Source organism: Rosa rugosa, chromosome 3 (genome assembly GCF_958449725.1).
Source record: "Rosa rugosa chromosome 3, drRosRugo1.1, whole genome shotgun sequence".
NCBI lineage: Eukaryota > Viridiplantae > Streptophyta > Magnoliopsida > Rosales > Rosaceae > Rosa > Rosa rugosa.
This window is the reverse complement of record NC_084822.1, coordinates 24,921,413-24,933,312: the sequence shown is the minus strand read 5'-3', so window position 1 is coordinate 24,933,312 and position 11,900 is coordinate 24,921,413. Positions and strand designations below refer to the sequence as shown.

General features: G+C 37.7%; 1 long non-coding RNA gene across 1 annotated transcript; it reads right to left on the bottom strand.

The window, feature by feature from the left end:
- Positions 1–9,941: 9,941 nt before the first annotated feature.
- On the bottom strand, positions 9,942–11,135 carry LOC133740225 (uncharacterized). The gene is made up of 3 exons (XR_009861076.1): positions 10,988–11,135; positions 10,325–10,430; positions 9,942–10,253 (listed from the first exon to the last, which is right to left on the bottom strand). It is a non-coding gene; the product is annotated as an uncharacterized LOC133740225 (long non-coding RNA).
- Positions 11,136–11,900: the final 765 nt, after the last annotated feature.

The following is an 11,900-nucleotide window of genomic DNA, read 5'->3' as shown; positions in this document are numbered from 1 at the left end:
TTAATATGTTAAAATAGTGGTATATAATCAATATAGCCATGTAATTTGTAAATTAAATTCTGATTATACGCCATTAATTGCCTGGAATTCATTGTTGATGCACTATCACTGATTTTGCTTTTTCAATTTTTATATACATTCAAGTTTATAGACTTTATTTCAGATGAGGAATGTAGGTGATTAATTTGATCTCCAAGCAGCTTTAGACCATTTAGTATATTTTCTTTATTAAATCCCAATCTTTTCTTTGTTTGAAGTAATTTATGTCTATTTTTAGGTTGATCATGAGTAAATGGTGCCAAGTTATCTGCAGGCTTTTTTCAAAGATGACCAATTTTTGAGACACCAACTTTAATTGGAGATTTGCCATTTCCTTTTTATGATCTGTGTATGCAGAGGTCATGTTGATATTACTTTTTTTTTGGGTCAATGGTCATGTTGATATTACACGAAGCTTATGTTGTGTGTAGACAGAGAATAAATTAAAGCTCCTTATGGTATGGTCCTAATGACGAAGTGAATGAAGTATTTGATATGGACAAGGCAGATCATAATATTGGCTTATAGACATGATCAATTCCATACGATGGGATACCATGATGGTGTAACGTCCCGAACCTAAATTTACCAGTTTACGAGTCTTTCGTTGGGTAAACGACATTTACATTTACTTTTTTTGCTCCGTTTCGATATTTTGGGGGGCCCTAAAAGTTGACTTTTTGTTCGGATCAAAATTTGAGAAAATGTTCTTCATGAAAGTTGTAGAGTACGTTAAACCGAGCGCGTGCATATGTGGTACGTAAAAATCAGAGTTCGTATGCGAAAGTTATAAGCGAAATATGAAAGTTACTGTTTATGGTAGATTGGTATAAATTTGAAAAATTACTGTGGCCGGGTAACTTTCCTTTCTTTTCTCTCTCCTTCCCCGTGCTCTCTCAGTCTCTCTTCTGCAACCTCCTCTTTCACCACCTCTAGGCCACCAAATGGCGAGCTGCGAGCATCGATAGACTCGTCTCCTCCTCCTTATCACGCATGTGGGAGTTGTTTACGACGATTTGGCCGGAAATGTGGAGATCGAAGCCAACATTTTTACTGTAGCAAATTGGTCAACGCCGATTTCCGGCCACCTCCGGTCATAAACCCAGGTCCATTAGAAGCGCCTTGAGCCTCTCTTCATGCTTGCCAAGTTTCATAACCCAGATCGAAGCATGGAGGAAGAAAACATAATTGAAAATTTCACTGTACTTCGGAGTGCTTAATTGTTCGGCTACTTCAAGGTATTTTCTGACTTTGTCACAGTTGAGAAAGTTATTGGAAATGTTGAGATGATGCTGTGGATGAAATTTGGTGGCCGGAGGAGGAGTTGGCCGCCGCATGAATCGTGCGACGGGTGAATAGTGCGGTGTATGAACAGTGATTTATATTCTGTGTTTTTTTTTAGCTAGTTAAATTCTATAATTTTTGTAGAGGTTGAATATGTGAATTTGGTTGGAATTGGAGAAGTTTTTAATTGATTATGAATTTCTGGGAATTTAGGATTTCGATTATCGATTTACGAGAATCCGACAGCCGGATTTCTCTTGGTTCTGTCCTAGAACCTTTAAATTAATGAATTGGTGTTAATGGTGAAGTTTGGGTTAAAGTGGAGAAGAAATGAAAAATGTTGATTTATGAGAATAGGACATTGGAATCGTATTTTAATTGCCGAATCGTTATTCACGAATTATAATTGTGTACAGGGCGATATACCGAGCTATTGCTCGATGAAGGAACTCGTATGCGTGATCGACTAAATAGTACTGTGAGTGGACATTTGTTTTTAAATTAATTATGCATGCAGTATTATTATTTCATTCCAATTGAGATTTAAATTATGTTTTGAATTATTGAGTTTTATGGTTTATTGAGCGTTGATTTATCGAGATTTATTTATGAATTACGAGATTAGTATTGAAATTCCTTCCCGAGGGCTTTTAGTAGATTCTTGAGATAGTTATTCAGGAGTTATTGAGTTGACAAATGATTTTCGGGAAGTGACTGATTCAGAAAATATTATGAGAATTATGGATTTCGAATATCGGTTTTTATGAGGATTCACAAGTACGAATGTTTCATCGAATATTTGAGCATGATTGAATTATCAAGATTTATTGAGTTTTGAGTTCCGCACTTATCAGCCTTGAAGTAAGATTGAGATTTCTTTCCGAAAGCATTTATTGATTTACAGAGTATTTGATTTATGCTTTCGAGGATTTATTGAGATATTGAGGTATGAGTTAGCGGGATAATCCTGAGTTATGCTTTCAGTGGATTATTAATGATTTATTGAAGTATTATCGAGTTTATTTCCGAAAGCAGGTAATTGTAAGAGGCTGTTTCCAGTTTATTGAGGAGGCTATTTACGGCGCATGCGCATATTACCTAGTTGGCAGTCCCTTCTAGGTAATAATCTGGTTGGCAGTCCCTTCCAGACTATATTCCGGTTGGCAGTCCCTTCCGATGCGTCATTTGGGTGGCAGTCCCTCCCAAATGGCATGAGATGGTTAGTTGGCAGTCCCTTCTATCCACCGCCTCCTATTCCGGTTGGCAGTCCATTCCGATGCGTTATCTGGGTGGCAGTCCCTTCCAGATGACATGAGGTAGTTAGTCGGCAGTCCCGTCTACTACCTGTGGTTAGTTGGCAGTCCCTTCTACCACCGCCTCCTATTCCGGTTGGCAGTCCCTTCCGATGCGTCATCTGGGTGGCAGTCCCTCCCAGTTGGCATGAGATGACTAGACAGCAGTCATTTCGAGTTATCAAGCAAGCCTCTTGAAAAGGATGTTTTTATAAGGATTGAGGATGAGATTTCAAGATGTTTTATTTCTACGCGATTAAGATTGCAGTAAAGATGATGATTAAAAGTATTTTCCAAGATTGTTACTGCATGCGAGATTTTAGAGAATAACTTGTGAAAGCATTAAGTTTTACTTATACATTCGAAAGTACTTATTTTTCGTCCACTCACTCTAACGGTTTTTAAATGTTTTCCCCTGGGCCCTTCGGTTTCAAATGCCCAGTTTGCAGGCCAGTTTAGCTTGAGGTCGAGCGTACTTGGGGTTGAGGCATAGCTGTCATAGCTTCCGCATTATAAAAGTATCGGTCCTTTATCTTGTATTCTACCTTCTTGTACGCCTAAGAAATAGATTGCTCTGATAACTCTTGAGATTAATATTCTTAAGTTCAGAATTGTTTGTGAAATTGGGAGGTGTTGTGATTTAGGGAGCATGGTGGCTCCAGGAGAATAAGGATGGATGATTTAGAAGTGTAAATGTTTTTCTACAGGTTTTGGGTTGTCCATTTTTAGGAGAAGTTCTGTCAAATTTTTGGTAGAATTTCTTCTAAGGTGGGCCCGCAGGGCCTCTTCGGATTTCAGGGTGAAAACCGGGGCGGGTCCTGTCAGTTGGTATCAGAGCATTAGGTTGTAAGATTCTGTAGACTTGTTTCGATCTAGTTACCTTATATGCTTGATGTTGCTCAGTACCTCCCGAGTGATGGCCCGACTGCAGCGGTTCCCCATCGTTTACTCTTCGGTGCTAAAGTATTCATCAAGTGTGTAAGGTACATGGTTAGTGATTTTTCCTTCAGGTGCTATGCCTCTTATACGCCGACCTCATAGGGAATTTCTCTGCGTATCAGATTGATTATGTGTCTTGCACCTTTTCCTGGTGATGGTGATGTTAGATTACTCTACAGGTTTGAGTTATGCTACGAAATGTGATCCGAGGGAATGTGGTGGTTATCTCTTCCTCGATGCCAACAAGTTTGTTGGGGCAAGGTTTAAGGTGCAAGACTGGAGTTCGATTTTGTGTTTGATTGTTAGAGATGAGTGGACATAGCTTTGGGCTGTCTCTGTTTGCTATAAATTGCTTTGGAATCAGAATTGTTGATGGAAATGGAACTAGTAATATTAGTGGTTCTGACGTTGAACCAAGTTTCAGGAGTTATGTTACATGAGATGATATGTTATATAAGCGACATTTGGAATATCATTAACAGTTGTTGGAGATTACTTGGTAATCATGACTGGTTATCTTGGGCCTTTGACCTGACCATGATATTTGGATTTAGATTTGTTCGGACTGGAAGAAATTGATTCTAGATGCATTGACTTATAATTGATCATTTTGAAGTTTTGGATTGTATTGAGTAAGGAGATAGACAGAATTTAAGTTTTTGAAATAGTTTTATGTTTGAAACTTGAGTATTTGATTGGACGCTTAGAGCTTTACAATCGAGTTATGATCTTTGACAGTATTTAATGGGAGGATTAGAAACAACTTTTGTGTATGAGATTGTACCGATGCGTGTACTTAATTGGTTATCCGTTTTTGGCTGAAATGGTTGTACCTAAAATTGGCAAATAGCGGTAATGATATCGTTGGGTATTCATAATAGTGCAAGTGGAATTTACTTGTGATATTGAGTATGATTCGAGTTATAAATTGTGGAGCCTTGAAGATTAATTGTGATAGATTCTTGGTGAAGTTTTTGCTAGACAGTTGGATTGTGATATTGTAAGAGTGGTTAGTGTAATAACTTTGAGGAAATAAGTTTTCCAGTTGGCTCCGGAAATATTTCAGATTAAGGTTTGATCAGAATCCTTGTTATATGTGAGTAAAACATAATGCGGTATGTCTGTGTAGTGGCGTATTTCAACGGTAATTAAATAGAGGAATTGGATCGCCATGTAGTTGGATTAAATTTCAGATCCAGGTACCGCTTTGTGTGATACGAGATGTTAGACGGGTGTCTATTTTTCATCAAGGTTGTTGTTCAAGGAAAGACTCTGTGAACGGTGTTTTGTCATCTAGGAAAATTGGTTGTTGCTTGAGTTGAATACGTATATTAACAGTTTGCTTTTGAGGAGTTAAGTGAGTTTTACTACCTTGGTACAGTTATTAGTGGTAATGGGTTAAACAGTTTGAAATTTAGTTTTCACTTTGATCGATGTTTCTACCATATGGTGGCCTTGATTGGAGAAGTATAGAAAGTTGTTGGTACGATTGATACTCTGTCACCATCATTGGTTTATAGGTACGATGACTTAGCAGGATGTTGGAGTTGAGTTTGAAAATTAATGGTTTGGACTTAGGTTTTATCAAGGGTTTCAACTGACACTTGAAGTACTAAATTGTTGAGCGACTATGATTGAGTTGTGTTGTTAGATTTATGCTTAGTGAGATGAGGTTTGGGAAATTTTGGTGCAATCTTAGTTAGCGCAGATTAGTTTTTGGAATTGTTATTGTAGCTGGAATATTATTGAATAAGTGTTGTTAGAGGGCGGATCTTCAGCTACTTCATCCTCAGTTTAGCGATGACAGTATCGTTTGGGGATATCGGCTTTTAGCCATGCAAGGAGAGTTGGCTATACTAAAATACTTGCAAGTTTGACGTTGATTATTGGAATATTATGGTTTGGAAACGCGGAGAAGAAAGAATGAACTACTTTGCTAGCAGTCTGGTACAGAAATTTTGAACATGAACCGGTGTGTGGTACTCGAAGGGTGTCGCCTTGTGGCAATCAAAGAATTTACATGATTAGGAACTTATCGGCTTGATCGAGGCTATCCTATGATATATTTGGTAATTGGAGGATCTTTATGTGGATGACATTTGACCAGAAATCCAAGCACAAATAGACAAAAAGAAAGTGTGGTTTTGGTGGTTGCTAAGGAAATTGTTTTGGACTTGTTGGTTCACCGTGACTATCTGGTGGTTATCATCATGTTGTTGGTGAACAAAGTGGATCTTCACTGTACGAGTTATATGAAAGGAGTATGAATGCTACTATTCAAACTGAGTAGTTTGTGATATTGATACCATGAGTTATTTGGACTAGTATTTGACCTAAATTTCTTGACGCTGAAGTTGTGTACTCGTGAGTATGTCCTACTACATAGTTAGGTAAGACAAGGGTATCCGACTTGGAATATTGATGAATTTGAGGTTTTAAGTATATGTTTTTAGTTGCTTGTGTAATTGAGATTGTTGAAATGATCAGTTGCTCCAGTCGTTGACTTAAGATTGCAGAGGGAAGACTTAACCCAAAGAAGATTTGATTTTCGCTATGCAGTTTCAAGGTGTAGTTCGTTCAAGTAACCGACCTTGATGTAGCCTTGAGTCTTTATTCTGGAAATTTTAGTAGGTGTTTCTGCTCACATAGTTGAACAGTTTACAGGTTGCTTCAAACATAATGCTTTGACGATGTTGTTCCTCAGTTTTTAAGGACTGTCAGTAATGAATGGAAGTAAATCTACCTACTATGACACTGAATTTAGTAAGAACACTATGGGAATTATTCAGATCACAATAATTGACTAGATTTCAGCTAGAGGGTTGTTTCTTATAAGGGTTGATCTCCCTGTCCTAATTGGTCAAGTCTTGGATCAGTTTTGAAGGTAATTTCTACATAATTTGAGCAGATTTGCACATCTTTTCTGTGCCTTATCATCGCCACTGCTGTAGGATTGATGTGCTATTCATCTTCGTGACTGTTTACTATGGATTGACGTGTGCACCTATCTCTACTTCAACAGTATGGAATTTCGAGGACGAAATTTTTATAAGGAGGGAAGATTGTAACGTCCCGAACCTAAATTTACCAGTTTACGAGTCTTTCGTTGGGTAAACGACATTTACATTTACTTTTTTGCTCCGTTTCGATATTTTGAGGGGCCCTAAAAGTTGACTTTTTGTTCGGATCAAAATTTGAGAAAATGTTCTTCATGAAAGTTGTAGAGTACGTTAAACCGAGCGCGTGCATATGTGGTACATAAAAATCAGAGTTCGTATGCGAAAGTTATAAGCGAAATATGAAAGTTACTGTTTATGGTAGATTGGTATAAATTTGAAAAATTACTGTGGCCGGGTAACTTTCCTTTCTTTTCTCTCTCCTTCCCCCGTGCTCTCTCAGTCTCTCTTCTGCAACCTCCTCTTTCACCACCTCTAGGCCACCAAATGGCGAGCTGCGAGCATCGATAGACTCGTCTCCTCCTCCTTATCACGCATGTGGGAGTTGTTTACGACGATTTGGCCGGAAATGTGGAGATCGAAGCCAACATTTTTACTGTAGCAAATTGGTCAACGCCGATTTCCGGCCACCTCTGGTCATAAACCCAGGTCCATTAGAAGCGCCTTGAGCCTCTCTTCATGCTTGCCAAGTTTCATAACCTAGATCGAAGCATGGAGGAAGAAAGCATAATTGGAAAATTTCACTGTACTTCGGAGTGCTTAATTGTTCGGCTATACTACTTCAAGGTATTTTCTGACTTTGTCACAGTTGAGAAAGTTATTGGAAATGTTGAGATGATGCTGTGGATGAAATTTGGTGGCCGGAGGAGGAGTTGGCCGCCGCATGAATAGTGCGACGGGTGAATAGTGCGGTGTATGAACAGTGATTTATATTCTGTGTTTTTTTTTAGCTAGTTAAATTCTATAATTTTTGTAGAGGTTGAATATGTGAATTTGGTTGGAATTGGAGAAGTTTTTAATTGATTATGAATTTCTGGGAATTTAGGATTTCGATTATCGATTTACGAGAATCCGACAGCCGGATTTCTCTTGGTTCTGCCCTAGAACCTTTAAATTAATGAATTGGTGTTAATGGTGAAGTTTGGGTTAAAGTGGAGAAGAAATGAAAAATGTTGATTTATGAGAATAGGACATTGGAATCGTATTTTAACTGCCGAATCGTTATTCACGAATTATAATTGTGTACAGGGCGATATACCGAGCTATTGCTCGATGAAGGAACTAGTATGCGTGATCGACTAAATAGTACTGTGAGTGGACATTTGTTTTTAAATTAATTATGCATGCAGTATTATTATTTCCTTCCAATTGAGATTTAAATTATGTTTTGAATTATTGAGTTTTATGGTTTATTGAGCGTTGATTTATCGAGATTTATTTATGAATTACGAGATTAGTATTGAAATTCCTTCCCGAGGGCTTTTAGTAGATTCTTGAGATAGTTATTCAGGAGTTATTGAGTTGACAAATGATTTTCGGGAAGTGACTGATTCAGAAAATATTATGAGAATTATGGATTTCGAATATCGGTTTTTATGAGGATTCACAAGTACGAATGTTTCATCGAATATTTGAGCATGATTGAATTATCAAGATTTATTGAGTTTTGAGTTCCGCACTTATCAGCCTTGAAGTAAGATTGAGATTTCTTTCCGAAAGCATTTATTGATTTACAGAGTATTTGATTTATGCTTTCGAGGATTTATTGAGATATTGAGGTATGAGTTAGCGGGATAATCCTGAGTTATGCTTTCAGTGGATTATTAATGATTTATTGAAGTATTATCGAGTTTATTTCCGAAAGCAGGTAATTGTAAGAGGCTGTTTCCAGTTTATTGAGGAGGCTATTTACGGCGCATGCGCATATTACCTAGTTGGCAGTCCCTTCTAGGTAATAATCTGGTTGGCAGTCCCTTCCAGACTATATTCCGGTTGGCAGTCCCTTCCGATGCGTCATTTGGGTGGCAGTCCCTCCCAAATGGCATGAGATGGTTAGTTGGCAGTCCCTTCTATCCACCGCCTCCTATTCCGGTTGGCAGTCCCTTCCAGATGACATGAGGTAGTTAGTCGGCAGTCCCGTCTACTACCTGTGGTTAGTTGGCAGTCCCTTCTACCACCGCCTCCTATTCCGGTTGGCAGTCCCTTCCGATGCGTCATCTGGGTGGCAGTCCCTCCCAGATGGCATGAGATGACTAGACAGCAGTCATTTCGAGTTATCAAGCAAGCCTCTTGAAAAGGATGTTTTTATAAGGATTGAGGATGAGATTTCAAGATGTTTTATTTCTACGCGATTAAGATTGCAGTAAAGATGATGATTAAAAGTATTTTCCAAGATTGTTACTGCATGCGAGATTTTAGAGAATAACTTGTGAAAGCATTAAGTTTTACTTATACATTCGAAAGTACTTATTTTTCGTCCACTCACTCTAACGGTTTTTAAATGTTTTCCCCTGGGCCCTTCGGTTTCAAATGCCCAGTTTGCAGGCCAGTTTAGCTTGAGGTCGAGCGTACTTGGGGTTGAGGCATAGCTGTCATAGCTTCCGCATTATAAAAGTATCGGTCCTTTATCTTGTATTCTACCTTCTTGTACGCCTAAGAAATAGATTGCTCTGATAACTCTTGAGATTAATATTCTTAAGTTCAGAATTGTTTGTGAAATTGGGAGGTGTTGTGATTTAGGGAGCATGGTGGCTCCAGGAGAATAAGGATGGATGATTTAGAAGTGTAAATGTTTTTCTACAGGTTTTGGGTTGTCCATTTTTAGGAGAAGTTCTGTCAAATTTTTGGTAGAATTTCTTCTAAGGTGGGCCCGCAGGGCCTCTTCGGATTTCAGGGTGAAAACCGGGGCGGGTCCTGTCAGATGGTCTACTGTTCCAGCAATTTCAGTTTCTTTCAGTTACGTTTATGTGTCATTGAGTTTTATCAATCCCAGATGAAGTTATATATCCCTACATCTGTTTGATTTTACTGACAGTGCAAATGCAGGTTCCTTCTCAGTTCTCACTGATGCAAAGTCACAAGTCTAGCATTGATGTTGATTGTATATATATTCTTGTACATGCCAATTGACTAGTTGTAGGTTACAATTTGTTGTAGTCTTGCAGATGCTTTTGAGGCAGTTTTTTCTTTAGCCAAAATGAGACAATTGTAGCAGCTGTGCTGTTGTAGCTGCAGATCAATGATCAAAGTTGTTTTCTTAAATATCAGTGTTTTTTTTTTTATTCATATTCTTGCATGCTAATTTTTGTAGAGACAGACAATGTGAATTGTAATTCTTGTGCTTATTTCAATTCCATTTGCTATTGATATGTACTGATATGGTAGTATAATAGTAGCAAATGGAATTCCACTAATTGAAATGGAATCAAAGTTGCTTCAAAAGCTTCTTCAAATTTAGAAAACTACACAAAATTCCACATAATTTGGTTCAGAAGAGTTCTACATAATGTAAGACAACAAGGTTGTGTTCGCATCCAAAACTAGACAGACACAACATATAGAGATTCAATACAATCATCTTTCCTTAAGGAAGAAACATAAATGATGTCTGCTCCACAATAAGACCCATCTAGCTTTCAGCTTCTTTAACATCATCCTCTGGGTTTGATACATCTGATTCTTTGTGATCCTTCCCTTCAACCTCAGTATCATCAACCTTGGAATCTCTTGTCACGTCCTGTAGCTGCTCAAAATTAGGCAACAAATACTAGTGAGCAAATCAATACAACGAATAGGCAACATATGAGAACCTACCCCACTTCAGTGTTGAGTGATTGCTTGAGTTCGAGAAGTCTTTAATTCCAGAGGCACTGACATCTCATTAGTTTCTTTCTCATGGGGACTGCTAACATCCCATTAGCTGCCAAAGACAATCAAATCCAAACAAAACATATATGATTACACAGTTTGTCAAAACAAAGTTTGCTTATTCATGTATGAGAGTAAGGATATTCAGTAGATACTAAAATTTAAAAATGTATAGAAATTCATTAATTCACAAACCATATCAAAACAACCATATAATTGGCAAAGAAAGAATCAGAAAACAATTCTGAACCCATTTCAATTCTTCATTCATCTAGAACTCATGAATTCCTATCCCCCAGAAGCAAACCAACAGTCAGTAATTCAACAAACTCAATTTAAGAAATCCAGAAATTAACAAACAATAGAACAAACAGATTTCATGAATCAAACGCATCAAGCTTTCCATAATTAAAATCTAAGGAACAAACTAATGCTGAAACAGATCCACTAGCCAAATAATTTTCAAAACAAAAAACAAGCTAAGAAGAATACAAGTATCTGTTACAATAACAGAGATCCGCCCAGAAAGTTTCAGCCAATTCAAAATCAAGGTCAAAATATTAAATCAAAATCAAGAAATCATATACTCACTACAAAGAGAAAACCCACTTGAAGAAATAGATGGTGCTTGAGATGAGAATTGGTCGGGTGAATTCTCTGAGCGTTGTTGATACTCTCCAGAACGAATCGGGCAGATAGGGAATTCGGGGTTGGAGGCTTAGAAAAGGGTGAAAACCCTTGACTTAATCTGAGCCATTCAAGCTCATTAAACCTGATCCAAGGGCTGGGAGCCTATCCCTCAAGTTGGCCAAAAATAGGTATCCCTCATTGGAAGGGGGCTGTATATATATATATATTTAAAGGGCCGCTGACATGTAGGATGTAAAGTAAGCAGTAGGGATCAATTTTTTTGGACATTTTAAGGGATCGCTTATTAAACCAACTTTTCGGTCACATATTGGCATCTCGATCATTTAGGTTTTAGGTCTCCATAAGTAGATATCTTCTGCAAATTTTCAGCCAAATTGACAATCATTAATATACCAAACTAGATCAAATCAATAGACAAACCGAATCAGTCCAACTTAAACCGTTCATGTTCATTATGGTAAATTACGATCATGAACACCCAAACGATTTTGGTTGAAAATTTGCACAATAGATCTACTCTTAGGGACCTAAAATTTAAATAGTCGAAATGTCTATATGTGATCGAAAAGTGGGTTTCACGAGAAATCCCTTAAAATGACCAAAAGAAAGATCCCTCACTAGAAGGCCCTTTATATATAAACTGCACTCATTACTTGGGAGTTCAGAATTGAAGTTAATAGTAGTTAGTTTCTATAGAGTCAATGACATATAAGACCATTTTTATTAACTTTATTATTCTCTAGGCTACCTAATCTTTTTTACCCACTATAGCAAAAGTGGTCTTTTACGACACACAATGTGCGCTGTAAAAGACAACTTTACAGCACAAAGAAGTGTGTCGTAAAAGACAAATTTTTCTTGTGGCCGTGAA